Genomic DNA, 22,787 nt, shown 5'->3' on the forward strand with positions numbered 1-22,787 from the left:
TGAACAATGGCCTCCCCATTATCGGCACTCCATTTGCAATGCTGTCACACACCAAATTTGATCCAATGTGTGTAACAAAACACCTTCGACCAAGGCCTAGAACTGTCTGAGGTGTCCTCGGAACCATCTCAAGCTCGTTAGTTCTCCTGAGAAACTTCTTTGGCAACTGCTTCTTCTTCTCATCCTTTAGGGACCAAATAAAAGGAATATAAGCTAAAACTTGCACAAAACTTGCACACACATCCATGAAAAACCACCACCTAACATGACAATTAGTGGTACCCCATAAATGTCATTGAATAAACTTGCATTATTCATCAATAAGACGAACCAAGGAAATCAGTCCAAAAAAGCGCAAACTCTTCTCCCAACCAGATCTCAACAACCAAAAAGAGCCAAACTCCTCATACCAGAGCAAAAGAAAGGCACAGAACAACACACTCACCTAAACACATCCAACAGCCTACCGAAAGAACACACCAGCACGACTCGTATACATCACCCCAGACTAGCCATAATAGCACAAAAGTCAACTTCCAAACAAGCACAAACGACCTATTACCCACAAGCCCACCCTACACTCCCCAACTCCTACACACACATAACACAACCAAAACCAACTAGCCCAACCATTTAACAAAAGGGAAAATATATAAATAATTAAAAAGATCTTAATCACATAAATTATGACATCCACTAATTTGAACATGTAACTCATCAAGTGGTAAGCAATAAACAATCATCCTATTCCTATTTTTTAAATTAGTGAATGAAGGCTTTATCAAATAGTATCACAAAAAAAGGGGATGAGGATAGGTGCAGGGGGAACGAATGCAGTCACCTCCACATAATATTCCAATACAAAAATTTAACATATTTGAGCTAGAACCCACCACTTAGCACAACCAAACCCAACTAATCCCCCTCCAACAAAAAATTGCTTACCCAAGCATACATTCAAAAATAAAACCTAAAAAAAACAACTTAAAAAAAAGCTGTTTTATATTCTATACATACCTAGTGTTGTTGCTTCACTGATCAGAAAATTGGGGAAACTGTGGGAAGATAAGTTGGCTATGAGCATAACTATGAACGATAAATTTTTAGCATTTGTTGGAGGATTTTGTTCTGTTTTCATCAACTCTATCTCTGTGTGTGTGTGTGTGTTAAATATTAATGTAACTTATAATTTATAAAAAAAACGTTGGAGGGTTTTTGTTTCGGTTTTTTATCTACTCCTCTCTCTTCTTCTTCTCCTCTCTCTCTATTTGTGTAATTTTAATGTGATTATAATTTATAAAACTAATACCTGTACAATTCTTGTGCTAAAAATGGAGAGGAAGCAGTACCCAAATCAGCCTTTTTTATTATTATGTTTACGTCTAAGACCTCAGTGAGCGATGGACCAGAATATCCCAAAAGTCAACTACATGCAAGAGAAGATAATTTAAAACTACATGAGAGAGATAATTTTTTTAATGATGACTATAATAAGCAAAGCCTAGCTGACATATAACATTGGTTCACCGTTTAAAGCCAAGCACAACTATTCATGTTTTTCATTAATTTCTCTCCCTATGCTAAGTAACTCGATTACTAAAAACTTCAAGGTTCACTATAGCTCATCATTTTAAGTTGATATGCCTTGCAATTTGTATTTTTAATTTGATGTTAGCTCAATAATCTAAGTGTTCAGATTTGGGTATAAATAATAATTATATAAATTTTAGGCTAGCACATCTTCATATATAAATATTACACATCATTTGGTTATATGAATTAAGTTGGTGAAAATATAATGAATTGAGAAGATGTATACTCATTAGTAATATAACCCAGCTTGAATATCAAGAGAAGTCGAATTTTATTCATGTTTACAGCTTACATACATAGGAATTGATAAGATAACAAATCCTCTCTTTATGGACTTTACTGTTCAATAAACTTAGACACATAGAAATGGTTCTAGCATATAATATCAAGATGAGCTTCCTCTTCACTACTTGAGGAAATTCTTGAACCACTTACTGGAGGCCCTTGGAGTTCTTTTCAGCATATATAGTCATAGTGTTCATCCCAAAACTCATTGTATAACCACTTGCCCATCAAAGTTGTCTAAGGTTGATGATCAAACAACAAGGCTAAGTAAGGTGGTTTAATCTTTTTCAACATCAATCTTGAAATAAAAAAAGGAGATCATCCACCTTAGAGATAATTTCTTGATCAATTGTATATATATTATTATATGAAATAACCATAAAAAAACTCTTTAACCCTCACAATTTCACAATACATAATTCACTAAAAGTTTAACCACTTAACTTTCATTATTTAAGATTATTTAGTTCCCAACCAAAGTGTTAAAATCTTGAGTAGCACTCATCCAGCTTGTAGCTTTCATTACAATCTCTTTTAGGGCTTCCACAATCTCTCTCATTTTCTTTCCTTTTTCATCACCAAAAACCACATTCAACCTTTCACACTTCATTCTTGGGAATACCAGGCCTTCAAATTCATTCCAATGCCCAAACCTCCACATCCGTCCATTCATTCAATGATCTCCAAACAATGGCCTCCCATCATCGACACTCATGTGCAATGCTTTCATCAGCCGAATTTGCCAATGTGTGTCACAAAAAACACCATCAACCAGGCCGCAGAACGTGAGTTTGAAGTGTCCTTAGAAAATCTTTCCAAGCTCGCTAGTTCTCTTGAGAAACTTCTCTGACAACTGCTTCTTCTTCTCATCTTAGAGACCAAATAAGAGGAATATATGTTGAAACTTGCACAAAACTTGCACACACCCATGAAAACAAACCACCATTAGAAGACAATTAGCTAGTACAACCATAAAGTCATTAAAAAACTTGCATTATTCATCAATTAGACGAACCCAGGAAATCAGTCCACAAATAGTAGCAAACTCTTCCTAACTAGACTTCAGCAGCCAACAAGCACCCCAACCCTCATACCACAACAAAAGAAAGGCACACAACATGTATCACCCAAACACGTCCAGCAGCCTACTAGAAAGAACACACCAACACGACCCATATACATCACCCAGACCACATAAAGCACAAAAGTTAGCTTCCAAACAAGATAACTGACCTATACTCACAAGCCCACCCACTTCTCCCCACTCTCCACACAGCCACATAGCCCAACCAAACCCAACTAGCCCACCATTGATATAACAAAAAGGGGAAATATATAAATAATTAAAAAGATCTTATCACGTAATTTATGATATCCACTAATTTGAACATGTAACTCATCAAATGGCAACAATCTAAAACTTCATCCTTATTCCTATTTTTAAATTAGTGAATGAAGACTTTATAAAATATCACAAAAAAGAGGGAGGGGATAGGTGTAGGGGGAACAAATGCAATCACCTCACATAATTTATTCCAGCACAAAAATTAACATAGTTTGAGCTAGAACCCACCATTTAGACAACCAAACCCAACCAGTCCCACTCCACCAGAAAATTGCTTACCTAGCATACATTTAAAAAATAAAACCGAAAAAATAACTTAAGAAAAGCATGTTATTGCATTCTATACATACCTAGTGTTGTTGCTTCATTTGATTAGAAAAGGGGGAAAGAGAGGAGAAGAGAAACATTGGATAAGCATAACTATGAAACGGAAATTTTAAACATGTGTTGGAGGGTTTTGTTTAATTTTTCTTCAACTCTCTCTCTTCTCTCTCTCTCTTATGTGTGTGTGGGTGTGTGTTAACTGTTAATGTAACTTATAATTATAAAAACTAACATTAGGGTTTTTGTTTCGGTTTTTTCATCAACTCTGCTGTGTTGTGTGTGTGTGTGTGTGGTGTTAATGTTAATGTAATATAATTTATAAAAACTAATGCCCGTACAATACTTGTGTTGAAAAGGAGATGAAGCAGCATCAAAGCGCCTTTTTTTTTTTATTTTGTTGTAGTGTAGGAGCCTGAGTGAGCAATTGACAGAATCTCCCAAAAGTCGACCACATGATAGAGAAGATAAAAAATTTTAAAATGATGACTGTTAATAAGCAAATCTCAATAGGACATAACATTGGTTCACCTTTTAAAGCTAAACATAGCTACATCACGTTTTTTTTTTTATTAATTTCTTCCCCTCATGCTAAGTAACTCTGTTACTAAAAACTTCAAAGTTCAACTATAGCTCATCATTTTAAGTTGATATGCCCTGCAATTTGTAGTTTTAATTTGACATTAGCTCAAAATCTAAAGTCTCATATTTGGGTATAAATAAGATAATATTATAAATTTTATGCCTGCACATCTTCATATATAATATTACACATCATTTGGTTTATATAGTAATAAGTTGGTGAAAATCTAATGAATTGAGGAAATGTGTAATCATTCGTTAATTATAACCCACCTTGAATATCGAGAGAAGTTGAACTTTATTCAGTTTATAGCTTACATACATAGGAATTAATAAGATAACAAATCATTTATTTATGGACTTCACTTGAAATTAATGAATGAATCAATTTTTGAGGTCAAGTGCACTTTCTTTGCTCATTTTTTTGGTAAATTCATCAAAGAAGAAATATAAAATAGTGGACGTTTTTTTTTATTAAGTAACTTCACGCTCTCTCTCTCTCTAAATCTTAATCTCTCCTAGGCAAAATGCTATTTTAGTCTAGTGAAAGAGAGTGAGCACCATTTTGCTATCTTTTTTCAATCCCTTTTTGTTATTTCTTTGATGAATAATTTCAACCTTCTATAAAAAATTGTCTAACCAAGACATTTCTGGCTTTCTTATCTAGTAATATTATCAAATTAGAAAAACTTATTACGGGAAGATTTTTTCCAATTAATAATATTAGATATGTAAATCATTTCAAGTAGATTGGGGCCTCCAAAATAAATAGATAAATGTTGATAAAAAAATCAATTTAACAAACATAAATGATTGAGGTGAAAATAAAGAGTTGTACTATATCGGTTTGTAATAATATTAGATAAAACTTTTTATTGAAGAGCAAAGCTAATCAATACTTTTATTTTAAAGTATAAGAATATATATTATAATTCGTAATAGTTGTCAATCCATCTCCCATTCTCCTAGGATCGATCCTAGGCCCATGAGTGATTGATCCCAATCAGGCCCAGACTTGGCCCCGATTGGGACCGGTCCGTGCCCAGGTCTAATCCCACCCATGCACATTTTGTATATTGAAATGAGTCCCCTCCATAAATATTTATATGTTTAGAAGAATAAAATCTATTATATATACACACACTTAATAGATTTTATTAAGTGTGTGTATATTTCAAGGTTTGTTTTATGATTTCTGTTCATTTTTTTATTCTAATTTTATTAATGTAATTATGTAAACTTTATTAATAGTCTTTAAAAAAATTTTCAACACACTCAAAAGTATATTAAAAAAAAAAATTTAAAAATGAAAAGAATTAGGCATTACCCATCATTAGTATGCATCAATACAAATTTAAATACAGGTGGTGAAGTCCCACATTCGAATTAAAGTTAAACTCAAATGGGCTACATTCCTTTATGAGCTTAGCACAGGTCATGGCCCATACCAGATTCATGTTGATTAAATTGGACGGTCCAGATGTCACCGAAATTTAATAACAAAAAAATATTTATTTGAATTATTAAGATTTATTGAAAACGTCATACTTAATCAGTTAGAATTTTAGCGAGCTTTTGTTGAGTTTTTCATGTTTTATGTGAGTCCAATGAGTCACTCAACCTAAGAAATCTAAATGGTTAAATACTGTCTTTATTTATTTTAGACCTAGAATTGGAGTTCACCTATGTAATNTGCAAAAGGTAGTTGATTAAGTAACTTTATTCTTAACTTAGGTCAGTTAATCAAGTTTTCAGATTTATTGTATACGTTACTTGCTCATTTGTAATTAGATAATCTTCCCATTCAATTACTAAAAACCTCAAAGTTCAGCTATAGCTCATCATTTTAAGTTGATATGCCCTGTAATTTCTAATTTTAATTTGACGTTAGCTCAATAATCTAAAGTTTCAGATTGGGTATAAATAAGATAATATTATAAATTTTATGTCACTCACATCTTCATATATAAATATTACACAACATTTGGTTAATATAGTAATTAAGTTGGTGAAAATATTTAATAAATTGAGGAGATGTATACTCATCGTTTTATTATAACCCAGCTTGAATATCAAGAGAAGTTGAACTTTATTCATTTTTGCAGCTTATATACGTAGGAATTAATTAAGATAACAAATCTTGCTTATTTATGAACTTCACTTGATTAATAAACTTAGACACTTAGAAATGGTTCTAGCATATAATATGAAGCATGAGCTTCCTCTTCTACTACTTGAGGAAATTCTTGAACCACTTAGCCAAGTCCCTTGGATGTCTTTTCAAGCCATTATTATAGTTTATATAGTTCATCCCAAATCTCATTGTATAATTACTCGTCCATTCAAAGTCGTCTAAGGTTGATGATCAACCAACAAGGCTAAGGTTAGTGGTGGTTTAATCTTCATCAACATCAATCTTGAAATAAAAAATGGAGATCATCCACCCATATTAGATAATTTCTTGTATCAATTGTATGTATTATTAATTATATGAAATAACCATAAAACACTTTTTAACCCCTCGTCAATGTCACAATTACATAATTCAATAAAGGTTTTAAACACATCCAACAATCATTTAACTTTCATTATTCGAGATTATTTAGTTTCCCAACCAAAGTGTTAAAATCTTGAGTAGAACTCCCATCATGTCCCTACAACTTCCATTACAATCTCTTTAAGGGCTTCCATATTCTCTCTCATTTTCTTTCCTTTTTCATCACCAAAAACCACCTTCAACCTCTTCACAACTTCATTCTTGTGAATACCAAGCCTTAAACTTTCATTCCAATGCCCCAAACTTCCTCCACCATCCATCCATTCATTCCATGATCTATGAACAATGGCCTCCCCATTATCGGCACTCCATTTGCAATGCTGTCACACACCAAATTTGCTCCAATGTGTGTAACAAAAACACCCTTCGACCAAGGCCCTAGAACTTGAGTTTGAGGTGTCCTCGGAACCATCTTTCCAAGCTTGTTAGTTCTCCTGAGAAACTTCTTTGGCAACTGCTTCTTCTTCTCATCCTTTAGGGACCAAATAAAAGGAATATTAAGCTAAAACTTGCACAAAACTTGCACACCATCCATGAAAACAAACCACCACTAACATGACAATTAGCTGGTACCACCATAAATGTCATTGCATAAAACTTGCATTATTCATCAATAAGACGAACCAAGGAAATCAGTCCACAAACAGCAGCAAACTCTTCTCCCAACCAGATCTCAACAACCAACAAGAGCCACAACTCCTCATACCAGAGCAAAAGAAAGGCACAGCAACACACATCACCTAAACACATCCAACAGCCTACCGGAAAGAACACACCAGCACGACTCGTATACATCACCCCAGACTAGCCATAAATAGCACAAAAGTCAACTTCCAAACAAGCACAACCGACCTATTACCCCACAAGCCCACCCTACACTTCTCCCACTACTCCTATACACACACATAACACAACCAAACCCAACTAGCCCAACCATTGATATAACAAAAAGGGAAAATATATAAATAATTAAAAAGATCTTAATCACATAATTTATGACATCCACTAATTTGAACATGTAACTCATCAAGTGGTAAGCAATTTAAACAATCATCCTTATTCCTATTTTTTAAATTAGTGAATGAAGGCTTTATCAAATAGTATCACAAAAAAAGGGGATGAGGATAGGTGCAGGGGGAACGAATGCAGTCACCTCCACATAATTTATTCCAATACAAAAATTTAACATATGTTTGAGCTAGAACCCACCACTTAGCACAACCAAACCCAACTAATCCCCCTCCAACAAAAAATTGCTTACCCAAGCATACATTCAAAATATAAAACCTAAAAAAAACAACTTAAAAAAAAGCATGTTTTTATATTCTATACATACCTAGTGTTGTTGCTTCATCTGATCAGAAAATTGGGGAAACTGTGGGGAAGATAACGTTGGCTATGAGCATAACTATGAAACGATAAATTTTTAGCATTTGTTGGAGGATTTTGTTTCTGTTTTTCATCAACTCTATCTCTGTGTGTGTGTGTGTGTGTTAAATATTAATGTAACTTATAATTTATAAAAATTAACGTTGGAGGGTTTTTGTTTCGGTTTTTATCTACTCTCTCTCTCTCTCTCTCTCTCCTCCTCTCTCTATTTGTGTTAAATTTTAATGTGATTATAATTTATAAAACTAATACCTGTACAATTCTTGTGCTAAAAATGGAGAGGAAGCAGTACCCAAATCAGCCTTTTTTTATTTATTATGTTGTACGTCTAAGAGCCTCAGTGAGCGATGGACCCAGAATATCCCAAAAGTCGAACTACATGACAGAGAAGATAATTTTTTTAAAATGATGACTATAATAAGCAAAGCCTAGCATGACATATAACATTGGTTCACCGTTTAAAGCCAAGCACAACTACTTCATGTTTTTCATTAATTTCTTCTCCCTCATGCTAAGTAACTCGATTACTAAAAACTTCAAGGTTCAACTATAGCTCATCATTTTAAGTTGATATGCCTTGCAATTTGTATTTTTAATTTGATGTTAGCTCAATAATCTAAGGTTTCAGATTTGGGTATAAATAATATAATATTATAAATTTTAGGCTATGCACATCTTCATATATAAATATTACACATCATTTGGTTTATATAGTAATTAAGTTGGTGAAAATATCTAATGAATTGAGAAGATGTATACTCATTAGTTAATTATAACCCAGCTTGAATATCAAGAGAAGTCGAATTTTATTCATGTTTACAGCTTACATACATAGGAATTGATTAAGATAACAAATTCTACTTCTTTATGGACTTTACTTGATCAATAAACTTAGACACATAGAAATGGTTCTAGCATATAATCTGAAGCATGAGCTTCCTCTTCCACTACTTGAGGAAATTCTTGAACCACTTACTGGAGGCCCTTGGATGTCTTTTCAAGCCATTATTATAGTCTATAGTGTTCATCCCAAAACTCATTGTATAACCACTCGCCCATTCAAAGTTGTCTAAGGTTGATGATCAACCAACAAGGCTAAGGTTAATAGTGGTTTAATCTTTTTCAACATCAATCTTGAAATAAAAAATGGAGATCATCCACCTTTATGAGATAATTTCTTGTATCAATTGTATATATTATTAATTATATGAAATAACCATAAAAAAACTCTTTAACCCTCATCAATTTCACAAATACATAATTCACTAAAAGTTTAACCACTTAACTTTCATTATTTAAGATTATTTAGTTTCCTAACCAAAGTGTTAAAATCTTGAGTAGCACTCCCATCCAGCCTTGTAGCTTTCATTACAATCTCTTTTAGGGCTTCCACAATCTCTCTCATTTTCTTTCCTTTTTCATCACCAAAAACCACATTCAACCTCTTCACACTTCATTCTTGGTGAATACCAGGCCTTCAAATTTCATTCCAATGCCCCAAACTTCCTCCATCATCCGTCCATTCATTCAATGATCTCCAAACAATGGTCTTCCCATCATCGACACTCTATGTGCAATGCTTTCATCAGCCGAATTTGCTCCAATGTGTGTCACAAAAACACCCATCAACCAAGGCCGCAGAACGTGAGTTTGAAGTGTCCTTAGAACAATCTTTCCAAGCTCGCTAGTTCTCTTGAGAAACTTCTCTGACAACTGCTTCTTCTTCTCATCTTTTAGAGACCAAATAAGAGGAATATTATGTTGAAACTTGCACAAAACTTGCACACCAGCCATGAAAACAAACCACCATTAGCAAGACAATTAGCTAGTACAACCATAAATGTCATTGCAAAAAACTTGCATTATTCATCAATTAGACGAACCCAGGAATTCAGTCCACAAATAGTAGCAAACTCCTCTCCTAACTAGACTTCAGCAGCCAACAAGCACCCCAACTCCTCATACCACAACAAAAGAAAGGCACAACAACATGTATCACCCAAACACGTCCAGCAGCCTACTAGAAAGAACACACCAACACGACCCATATACATCACCCCAGACCAACCATAACAGCACAAAAGTTAGCTTCCAAACAAAGATAACTGACCTATTACCTCACAAGCCCACCCACTTCTCCCACTACTCCCACACACGCACATAGCCCAACCAAACCCAACTAGCCCAACCATTGATATAACAAAAAGGGGAAATATATAAATAATTAAAAAGATCTTAATCACGTAATTTATGATATCCACTAATTTGAACATGTAACTCATCAAATGGCAAACAATCTAAAACTTCATCCTTATTCCTATTTTTTAAATTAGTGAATGAAGACTTTATAAAATAATATCAACAAAAAGAGGGATGGGGATAGGTGTAGGGGGAACAAATGCAATCACCTCCACATAATTTATTCCAGCACAAAAATTTAACATACGTTTGAGCTAGAACCCACCATTTAGTACAACCAAACCCAACCAGTCCCACTCCACCAGAAAATTGCTTACCTAAGCATACATTCAAAAAATAAAATCAGAAAAAATAACTTAAGAAAAGCATGTTATTGCATTCTATACATACCTAGTGTTATTGCTTCATTTGATTAGAAAACGGGGGAAAGAGAGGAGAAGATAACATTGGCTATGAGCATAACTATGAAACGGGAAATTTTAAACATGTGTTGGAGGGTTTTGTTTCAATTTTTCTTCAACTCTCTCTCTCTCTCTCTCTCTCTCTCTTTATGTGTGTGTGTGTGTGTGTGTGTTAACTGTTAATGTAACTTATAATTTATAAAAACTAACATTAGAGGGTTTTTGTTTCGGTTTTTCATCAACTCTGTGTGTGTGTGTGTGTGTGTGTGTGTGTGTTAACTGTTAATGTAATTATAATTTATAAAAACTAATGCTCGTACAATACTTGTGTTGAAAATGGAGATGAAGCAGCATCAAATCAGCCTTTTTTTTTTTATTTTGTTGTACGTGTAGGAGACTGAGTGAGCAATTGACCCAGAATCTCCCAAAAGTCTGACCACATGATAGAGAAGATAAAAATTTTAAAATGATGACTGTAATAAGCAAATCTCAATAGGACATATAACATTGGTTCACCTTTTAAAGCTAAGCATAGCTACATCACGTTTTTTATTAATTTTTTATTAATTTCTTCCCCCTCATGCTAAGTAACTCTGTTACTAAAAACTTCAAAGTTCAGCTATAGCTCATCATTTTAAGTTGATATGCCCTGCAATTTGTAGTTTTAATTTGACATTAGCTCAATAATCTAAAGTCTCATATTTGGGTATAAATAAGATAATATTATAAATTTTATGCCATGCACATCTTCATATATAAANAAAAAAAAAAAAAAAAAAAAAATTTATACCTATACTGATAACTCAAGGAATTTTCTTTAAAAATAAGAATATCATTTAAGTTTTGTATTCTAAGTTATGTGATATTTACATGACAATGTTTATATCAATTGTCCCATAAATAATACAGCAGTACTAGTCTTACAAAGAAGCCTACAAATGAGGCATACAAAGTTAACCTCCATCCTTCATCTTCATCATTTTTCTCTCTCTCTCTCTTTCTCTTTTTCCGTTCTTCCTTTGTTTTTTTCTTCACTTTGTAAGCTTCTTTGTAGAGTTCTTTGTAAGGATAGACTTATTCTAAATAATATATCTCAGCAACACATTTTAAAAGGTTAGTATGGATTTCATTACTCACAAATTATTACAAATACATATGCACAAGTTAACTACAAGTACACAGGGAATAAAAAAAGAGTAATACTACACATACATCATTTTCATACAATATTATGTGATAAAATATGGTTGGTTAATTTAAAGTTAAAATTAAACTTTTATTCAATCATATTTTGTTATATAATGTTATATAAGAAATGTTATATGAAAATGATGTATGTATAATATTATTTAAAAAAAAAAAAATCAGCTAACAAAGAACATCAAATCAAAATAAAAGATGTACGACGTCCTAAAAGTTGTGCAATAACTAAATGTTTCCTACTGTGGTTCCATAAACTTTTTGTTTCTAGCTCCCAAACATTTTATAAAATGGACAGTATGTCCCACTTAAATATCCTTTAAAACAACTCAACCTCATATGAAGACCTTCAAAACTGCCAAAGAGCGGATGCAACAACCGGCAAAACAAAATCAAAACAAGGAACAATAATTGTTAAGATGATCCACCATCCATAGTCCTTATTGAAATTCAAACACCCAAAAGAAAGAAAAAATAAGCTTCCGATAATAATAAATAAGAAAAGCAAAATATTATCAAGGCAAAACCAATCCCAGAAGCAAACAAACAACATTAACAGATCGGTTGGCAAAGGAATGCAGGAAAGATTACTCACGGTTTTGGTCGGATCTGTGAAGCAGGCAGAAGTAGACTATGGCAATGGAGCTGTGTGTTGTTTACCCAAAACTCGAGCCCTAGAGTTTGTGAGCGATGTTGACTTCGCACTTGGCGGAGCAGGCGTTGGTCTCTTCGACGCGGTGCGCGGCGGGGGCGGAGAACGGCCCCGAAGCAGACGGCGAGAGAGAAGAAGAGGAGGGTCGGAGAACGGCGTCGAAGCAGACGACGAGAGAGAAGAAGAAGAGGGGTGAATTCAGTATTTAGGTTAAGGAAAGGAGAGGATGTTCTGGAGTCGATGGAGAGCGATGGGAGAAAAGAAATAGCCTGACTCGTTTTCTGTTTTTCCAATCCAATTCGATTGAAAACACTTTTCATCTTCCTTCACCTCCCTTCTTCAAAACCAAATCTCTCAGTTCTTCTCTCCCATCGCTCTTGCTCCACTCTAAATACGTCATCTCCCGCTCCTCCGCCACCTCCGCGAAAGTTTCCGAATTCGTCAAGCTCTTCGCCATTGACCTCAACGGCCAGAAATGCAAGAACATTTTCGATTCGATCTGAAATTCTAATCTCTGTTGATTTTAGAGAGTTTTTGAAATTTTGGGTTTTTAATATATATANACGTTGGAGTGGCTATTTCTGATATGAATAATAAGCGTGCAAGCGGTATAGGATATGAGCGTGCATAATTTAGTGTTGTAATTCAATTATTTTTTTATGTGGGTCTTAATATGTACAAATTAGTTACTTTTATTTTATGTTCTTTTTGATTCTATGTTTGTGTTTGTGACTTTATGATTTGGGCTATTTGTCAAGGTTACAGTGTTTTGTATACGAAGCATGAAATTCATCGCATTGCTGGTCAACTTCAACACTTGGTAAAGTTTCCCTATTATTTTATATTCTTACTTCTTTTTCTTTAACCAATTAGTACTAATTAGTTTACTGTGGTATTTAGTGAATACCATTGATTGAGTTTTGTCTCAAATTTGTTGAATGATAATTTTGGAATCGAATTTGTAGGGGTTGTGATTAGAGGTGGGCAAGTCCGGGTACTCGCCCTTTTTTGAAGGAACCGAAACTGGCCAGTTCCTTTGATTTGGAACCGAAACCGAAATCGACGATTTTGATTCCTAAAAACTTGGAACCAAAACCTGTGTCATAGGTTCTGGTTTCGGTTCTAGTTCCGAGTACCCAAGAAAATATCAATTACCCCTCTAATTTTTAAAAAATGATAAATAAACACTTATAAAATTATAATTACACCCCTATCAGTTTTATGAAATAACAAATATATTATATTCTTACCAATTAGATCATTCATGCAATCAATTTGCTTTTACTACTAGCTAGCATACATATTATTCATAATAAATGATTTGTTGTAATCAAACATTCATATAACTTACGCATATTTGTTTTCATCAATTTATTTGATGATACTTTCACTGTACCATTGATATTTAAAAAGAAAATACCCATGAAACTTTTATTCCAAGTTCTAGCAAATGAGGAAAAGAAAGCACAGCATTTATGACAACCCAAATTCAAACTTAGTCAAAAAGCAAATTCAAGTAGGTTGGGGCTACTGCAAGCTTAAGCTAATTCTCACGCATGATCTGGAGCTTAGTGAGCAAATTGCTTATAGCTAATAAGTTCTACTTTTACACTGTAAACAATCAAGTAGATAATATATAAAAAAAAATGTCATCATTATTTCCTCCAATGTACATTAATTTCAAATTTTTGTAAAAAAAAAATTGTTGTGAGATGGAAAATATCAGAAAAAAAACCGTAAAATTTAATATTATCTTAATTTAGTCTTGGTTCCCGGTTCCCGATTTAGGTTCCTTTGATTTGGAACCAAAATCGCACAATGTCAGTTCCAATTTTTTGGAACCGGAATCGAAACCCATGTACCCGTCGGTTCTGGTTTTACCCTAAAATTTTGCCCACCCTTTGTTATGAATGTGTATTAAATTATTATGTTATGCCTTCCTTTAAGGTGAATCTTGTGTTTATGGTATTTATATCAATTTGGCTGTAAATTGGATTATGATAGACAACTTATAATCTTTATTTATGCAGATATCACGTCAAAATATCAAAGGTTTTGTTATTGGGGATTCGTGCTTTGATACGAGCATTATGAATGTGAGTTTTCATCACATGAAACTATTATTATAATCTTTCCTTTAGTCCTTAATCTCATTAAATTATTTTTATTTGGTTAGGCAATGCAAATAGAAGTGTGCAATTTTGTTGATGATGTATCTATAACAGGAAAGCTCAGAGGTTTAGAGTACACCTGGCAAGATGAGAGTTATTCAACTAAGGTGAGTGCACTATGGTACAACTTTTTTCATATCAGCATAGCTCCCCATCAAGGTATGACATTAAGTGTTAGATGGTATCCGAATTGCAAAATGTTAATGCTAAGTAGGAGTCGATTATTTTTTTTTTTTAAATGTAACAGTAGCCAAAAACACAATTATGAATTAATTTACATGAAACTATTAAAGTCTAAGCTTAGCCATTCATTTTGCATTTTCCAACTGCCTATTTATGATATTGTCTCCGGCTTTAATAATTAACATGATTGAATCTTGCATTTATATTATTCGCAAAATGCGGAACAATTCTTATTTCAATGGTTCCTAAAATTCTATACTCTTCCTTACTACATGCAAAAGGATATGTTGGACCAAGTTGCTGCTAATGTGATATTGCAGGTGAATTTTTTCTTATCTCTGTATAGAGTGTTGGTTTTATTANTGTGTATAAGAGAGAGTATATATATATATATATATATATATATTGAATGAAGCAACCTCTTGCCGGCAACAACTCGTCGAACCACTATAATTTGGATTTTACGAATATTTTTCAACAACAAGCTACCGAACAAGAACCGTAGTTCACGGTCTTTGGACCTACTGGCTCCCCTTGGCTGCCGCGTTTCCATCGAAACCCTTGCCGGAAAAAGACTCGATATCGGTAACCTCTTTTGGAAAACCGGTTAATCGGATCGGTTCGGTTCTTAGGTTTTTTTTTGTAACCCTATTTAGGTTTACTATTTATATCCATATATTAAGAGAAAGGAGAGGGAATGAATCGCCGTCCCCAATATTGTATTGCTGCGTATTTTTGAATATCAAATCTTCTCTATCTTGAGTGCAGGACCCAATTCTTATATTAGTAACGAATCAGGGTAAACCCTTTTCTACTTCTTCATTGTGTGTTTTAGCGTTATTTTTCATCACAAAAACCCCTTCCCTTCGTCCAAAAAAAACCTAAGCTTGATCAAAATAAAATGCTGCGTTATCTTTCGTTAGTTTCCGGCCTAAAAACCCCTTCCCTTTGTCCAAAAAAACCTAATCGTAACTCCAAAGCCAAAAATTTGAGCTCGCTCCTTAGTTCAGCCGACAAATCCACCACCAAATTTAGAACTACGCCTTCTTCTCTAATAAAATCTACAACCAAACCCTTTTCTCTAACTTCACCGGCCGCCACCACCACCAAGGACCGCCCCTTGAAGCCATTCGTCTCCTCTGTTGATTCTCAAGCTGCATTGCTCTCCACTTCCGTCACTAACTTCTCACTCGACTCTCCAAAACTCTCAAGTTCTGGTATTTTTTATATTTATTTTAATCAGATTTTTTTTCTTACTAAACCAAAATTAACAGAGGTAATTTTTAGTTGATTTTAGCATGTTTGAGGTTATTTTTCTTCTTTTTCTGGATATAAGTTTAATTGTTTGGTTGCTGAGACAATTGAAGAATAGGGATGGGAGGCAACTTAAATTTAATTTTTTCTTTTTATTTCTTAGTGGTTGGGAACTCAGCAAAGGCTTTCGCAATTTTTTTATAATGATTTTTTTTTTTTTTTTTCCAGTAAGCCAAACTTTGAAGTAGTAAGAGCAAGTCCAAGTTCTTTATTTTGAATATTATCTTTCATATAAATAAAGAACATCTTCGTTAACTTTAAATATAAAGAACACAATTTTTATTCAAACCCAATAAACCTTTTAAATTTAATGAAAATGCTCTTTATTTTTAAGAAATAGACTTAATGAGAGAGAGAATTAATAAATTAAATACATAAGAACTTATAGTTTATTAATTAAAATTAAGATAGAGAGTGAAATTTGACTCTCTAAATATGGAGAGCTAAACTCACTTTCTAATTTATATTTTATTGGATTCTTGTTTTATAGATAAACTCTTTATAATAAAAAGTTTAGGTCATATAAAGAGTGATGCTCTAATTGACATGTTTATGTTATTTTTTTCGTTGCTGAGAATTTTGAGAGATGAGCTGGATGGCAAATAGAATTGTGGGTTTTATAGTTTATATTGTTTTGGTTTCTGAGAGGTTGAGCGCTCAACCAAGGATTTTTTTTTTTTTGGCTTTTTCATCCAGTGAACTCATTTTCACAATTTTTGCTTGTTATTAGAGTGTACTTAGAAGTAATTGGAGATGGTATCATTTGATTATGATCCACCAAGAGGNATTATTGTTTTGTTGAATGTGTTTGAAGGTTTTTGGACTCTCTTTTTGGTTATATAACGAGGAATGTGTTTTATGCGAGTTTAATGAGTCAGTCAACATGTTAGATTGATTTTGCAAGTGGGTTTGTATTCAATTATTGTTTTGTTGAATATGTTTGAAGGTTTTTGGACTCTCTTTTTGGTTATATAACGAGGAATGTGATTGTATGTGTTGAATATGTTTATATGTAAGATATTGTAATGCTTCAGTGGCATTCAAATTATTGTAACTTGGTTTTATTGCTTCATCAATCAAATTTTAGCGGGCTTTTGTTGAGATTTTTCATGTTGTTTTACGTGAGTCCAATGAGTCACTCAACCTAAGAAATCTAAATGGTTAACTACTGTCTTTATTTATTTTAGACTTAGAATTGGAGTTCATCTATGTAATGAGTGATTTACCGAATTTTTTATCTTAGATGAGGTGCGTGTCCGCTTCGACGTTGTTCCATAATATCAACAACACAAACATTGCAAAACGAGGGTGACTCGTGGTGTTGGATGTAGGCACCAAATACGTTGGAGTGGCTATTTCTGATATGAATAATAAGCGTGCAAGCGGTATCGGATATGAGCGTGCATAATTTAGTGTTATAATTTAATTATTTTTTTATGTGGGTCTTAATATGTACAAATTAGTTACATTTGTTTTATGTTCTTGTTGATTCTATGTTTGTATTTGTGACTTTATGAATTGGGCTATTTGTCAAGGTTGAAGTGTTTTGTATAGGAAGCATGGAATTAATCGCATTGCTTGTCAACTTCAACACTTGGTAAAGTTTCCCTATTACTTTATATTCTTACTTCTGTTTCTTTAACCAATTAGTACTAATTAGTTTACTGTGGTATTTAGTGAATACCATTGATTGAGTTTTGTCTCAAATTTGTTGAATGATAACTTTGAAATCGAATTTGTAGGGGTTGTGATTAGGGGTGGGCAAGTCCGGGTACTCGCCCTTTTTTGAAGGAACCAGAACTGGCTAGTTCCTTTGATTTAGAACCGAAATCGATGATTTTGATTCCTAAAAACTTGGAACCGAAACCTGTGTCACAAGTTCCGGTTCCGAGTACCTAGGAAATTATCAATTACCCCCCTAATTTTAAAAAAAATGATAAATAAATACTTATAAAATTATAATTACACTCCTATCAATTTTCTGAAATGACAAATATATTATATTCTTAACAATTAGATCATTCATGCAATCAATTTGCTTTTACTACTAGCTAGCATACATATTATTCGTAATAAATGATTTGTTGTAATCAAACATTCATATAACTTACACATATTTGTTTTCATCAATTTATTTAATGATACTTGATATTTAAAAAGAAAATACATATGAAACTTTTATTCCAAGTTCTAGCAAATGAGGAAAAGAAAACATAGCATTTATGACAACCCAACTACAAATTTAGTCAAAAAGCAAATTCAAGTAGGCTAAGGCTACTGCAAGCTTAAGCTAATTCTCACGCATGATCTGGAGCTTAGTGAGCAATTTGCTTATAGCTAATAAGTTCTACTTTTACACTGTAAACAATCAAGTAGATAATATATAAAAAAAATGCCATCATTATTTCCTCCAATGTACATTAATATCAAATTGTTGTAAAAAAATTGTTGTGAGATAACACTTCTAACAAACCAAAAGGTAACCCAAATCCTAAATTTTCTTATATATTTATAGGACATGGAAAATATCAAAAAAAAACCCCTAAAATTTAACGTTATCTTAATTTATAGGACAAGAATGATTATGACTGTAACACTCCTATTTTGTACTAACCAAACTTAGTAACAGTCAATAACCTGATGTTATAAGATATACAAATTTATAATAAAACTTCAATAATTTTATTATAAATTTGTCGACCACTATGATCCACATCCATTAATCTAAATCCTAATAAAGATTTATTTAATTTACATTCGTTATCAAAATAATGACTAGTCACACAAATATAATCTTGTTTAGCTCTACCACTCCAAATATCGGCAGTTAGAGCCACACTAATATGACAACTATGTATTTTATTTTTTAATTCTAATTTCATTTTCCCAAACAATTTTATTAAATCATTTCTAGTTGCAGTTTTAGAATAACTTTTAAATCTTGGAAAAAATGAATTTTTAATAAATCTTTCAAAATATTTATCTTCAGCCTTATTAATAGGTTAATCAGTTACAGCAATATTGCCATGTAGTTTACACGGGAAGCATGATAAAGGTGATCAAGACTCGGTTTTCCATCTCACAATATCTATGCATTGGTTGCTCGTGTTGTGTTGGTTTGGATTCTACCCTTAGTCAACTCCTCTGCCCGAAAATTCCCTTTTGCTTCCTTGATTGTAAGTCTCCTTGCTCAGGCTTCTTGATTCCTTCTTTTAACTGAAGAAATGCGTGTCTCTCTTACCTGCTGTTCCTTATATTCCAATATCTCTTTTTTTAGTCCGTCTTTATGTTTTGGCTCCTATCTACCAAACACTCACGAGGTCTATAAGTTCAGATCAATCTGGGCTGGACATCTCACTTCTCATACTCCATCTCTTCCTCATGACCTAATTCAGGTCTACTATAAAAGCCTCCGGGGCACTACAGAATCCAACTTTAACCAGTTTGCATCTCGTTAAATGCTTCTGTTGGGCATCTGTTTTCATTGCATCCCGCTTCCATCAAGGCTCCATTCCCTTTGCTATCATGCATTCTCCTTGTTAGTCTTCCTTTTTGCTCCACTAGTCACATACTGTGTAAGAATACTCCTTCCGTTTTTACACGCTTTGTTCTCCATTTACCTTGATGTGCGACATTGGCTTTGTTTATATGCTTCATCACCGGCTACTTTTCGTCTTGTTCTTAAGGCCTGTTGGTTGTTGTGAATGTGGTATGCCCTTATTGCTTATACAGATTCCAGAATACAATTGAGATTATGGTCTTGGACGCGGCTAAGCTGTGTTTTGATATTACAGACTGAGAAATTGTATTTACCTTTCTATAAGTTAATGACAATTTTTTATACTAATGAGAGTTCATTTTGCTACAATTTATGTGGTTTTTCTACCTAGCGTAATGTAATTTTTATTAATGCCAAGTCTGCTGAAGGAACAAGTTAATTCAATTGGCATACTCTATGAATTTTGTTAACCATGCATTTAATTACAAGTTCTGTTGTTTCGCTTATTAAGCATATGTAACTCACATTCTCGTGAAGACATCCCGAATGCTTAATGTAGCAGCATCAAAAGACTAATAAAGAGATATGAGGATCTAATATTTAAAACTCATCCTTTCAAGCTTTGATTGCATACTTGAATGAAAAAAAAAAATCAGCATTGTTGACCAACAAATTTACTTTGAATTCAGAACTCACTATTAAAATGTAATCACAACCCTTATTCTTGGCTAACACACCGCAAATCTAATAATAAAAACGGATATCAAAGGACACTAATCACTAATCTAGAAACTTAATACATATCATTGGCACTAAACATAATATCAACCAGTAATTTAGCTATTATACTATTAGAGACTCAGCCATCCAGTTCGTTCACTCTTTCCACAGGTGAAATGAGAAGGCTTGGCTGTCCTATTTTCTTTTTCGAGGCCTCAGACGACACCTCACTTCACTGGTAAGGCTGCTTACACTAGCTTGGCCATTGGCGAGAGAGCTGATCTGGCTGTGTTTGTCTGAGGCTCCTTAATTGGCCAAATAATATAGACTGCAATACTATAGTGACCGCATATAACAGCAAGTAATCCCACTCAAACAGCGTCCAGCCGTAAGGAGAACAAATGAGCTGACACCTGCAGAAACGAATGATATTCAGCAAGCAAGTATTATTTGAAAATTAACAACATTCTAGACAGATCATTATCACACTATGAAAAACTTAGAGTGGCTCACACACACACAAGAAAATTATGATAGAATCAGTTGAAGCGTTAAAAATATTGAATACATTTCTTCTGGTTTCCATTTTTTTGTCCCGCCTGTCTTTCCTTGTTTTTTTCTACAAGTATTCCCTCAATTTGATTAAAGATTTATTATCCCAATGTCTGTAATGCAAAAAATAGGACCCTACTTGTACATCTAGAGGCAAGAAAACTCCACCATACACATAGCTGGACAGGCCTCTCACCTATGGAAAACCAATGGTTTAAAAGCTAATTCATAATAGAATTTCTCAATTAGTTCCTCACACGTCACAATTACATAACCAACTACTAAAAATACGAACAACAAGAATTAAAACTCCAACTCATCCTCCCCATATTTCACTGGCAACAACTTTTCTCTTCACCGTCTCCACATAAAGAACAAAAGAAAATTGAAGAAAACAGCCATCGTCGCAATTCAAGCACAACTCTCTAAGCATACTGCCACAACACCTATCAGCTTACCGTGAAACGTCTACACTGCTAACCAACCTTCCTAATACACTCTCAAGGGGGATTTCACTTACTGCCACCACATACCTCTCAGTATACTTACAAACCTTGTATTAAACGGCCAAATATTAAATCTTGAAAATTATCATCACTTTTCAAAACTGTCCATCAATGCTAATACGTCACCTAATAGCTTAATTAAATCTTTATAACAAATCCCCGATTCCTCAATAGCGTTAGGTTTATTTAACTCCCCAACAAGTTATCAATTGGATGCTAATCATCTTTTTCCCATATAAACAACAAATTTTAATAGCCATACCAGACAAATCAACGAGTTTATTTCATATATGTTTCAGAGCAGACTTAACGAAGACTCAAATCCATAATAAATTCGAAAACACAGCCTGCAAAGTGGGATCTAAAATCACCAAATATTCTGAAATTAAAAAAAAAAAAAAAAAACATTTGTAAAAGAAATATTAATGAGATGATTTTACCATGAAGCAGATTCAGATTCAAACCAAATAATATCGCGAGAGTAGCATCCACATGAACCTCGATGCAATTAGAGACTTTTAACCTACTTCTGCCACTGGTTATCCTTAATTTCGTTTCAACCAGATACCCAAATTTTAGATTTCTTTTTTCAAAGAGATAACCCAGAAACTCATTACACGTGTAGCCTTCGAGCAAAAGACTTCTTTTGATTTTGATTTGTTTAACTGTAAGCTTTTGAGTGAAACGTCGAACTGTGATGACGAGTTAACTCGCCTTTTGAATTTTATAACGAGCAGGTGAGTTCCTGTTGGGTTTGTTTGATCATGGATGGATCCTTTTTGGGCCAGAAAGCCCAATCATAATGAGTGGGGTTAAACCCAATTAAATATATCATACATGTACATATTTAACATATAAATAAAATGAAGATAACAGATGTATAACTAAAAAACACCATACCATTTTAAGTAGTTATTAATTTTTAGAAATTATGCAATCACGATATCTTAAAAATAATTGAGAGAAAAAAAACCACTCATAACATAAATTCACTTAGGGGATATAGGTGTGTGGCACCTATATTTATTTGTATTTTAAATTTTTTTCGTAAGTGATGAAACCACGAAGACCTGAAATTTGCAGATCAGTAGAATTGCTACAAACGGAAACCCTGTCAAACATGGAATGCTACATAGGGGTGTTCATTTTTGGTCTATCCTACATTTTTTTGAAGAACACCGAAACGCCAGGAACCAGAACCAAGGGTTCTTGAAATTTTGGAACCAGAACCCATAACTGATGGTTCGCTTGTTCCTAGGTACCTAGAGATCGTAACCTGTAAAAACGGTTCCGGTTCCGATTCGTGGGTACCCTATAA

The 22,787-nt window shown here is 33.5% G+C and overlaps 1 pseudogene; it reads left to right on the forward strand.

Moving 5' to 3' along the window:
* The first annotated feature begins 12,447 nt into the window (after positions 1–12,447).
* Positions 12,448–19,991, forward strand: LOC116114289 (annotated as a pseudogene).
* Positions 19,992–22,787: the final 2,796 nt, after the last annotated feature.

Source organism: Pistacia vera, unplaced genomic scaffold (genome assembly GCF_008641045.1).
Source record: "Pistacia vera cultivar Batoury unplaced genomic scaffold, PisVer_v2 Contig706, whole genome shotgun sequence".
NCBI classification, from domain to species: domain Eukaryota; kingdom Viridiplantae; phylum Streptophyta; class Magnoliopsida; order Sapindales; family Anacardiaceae; genus Pistacia; species Pistacia vera.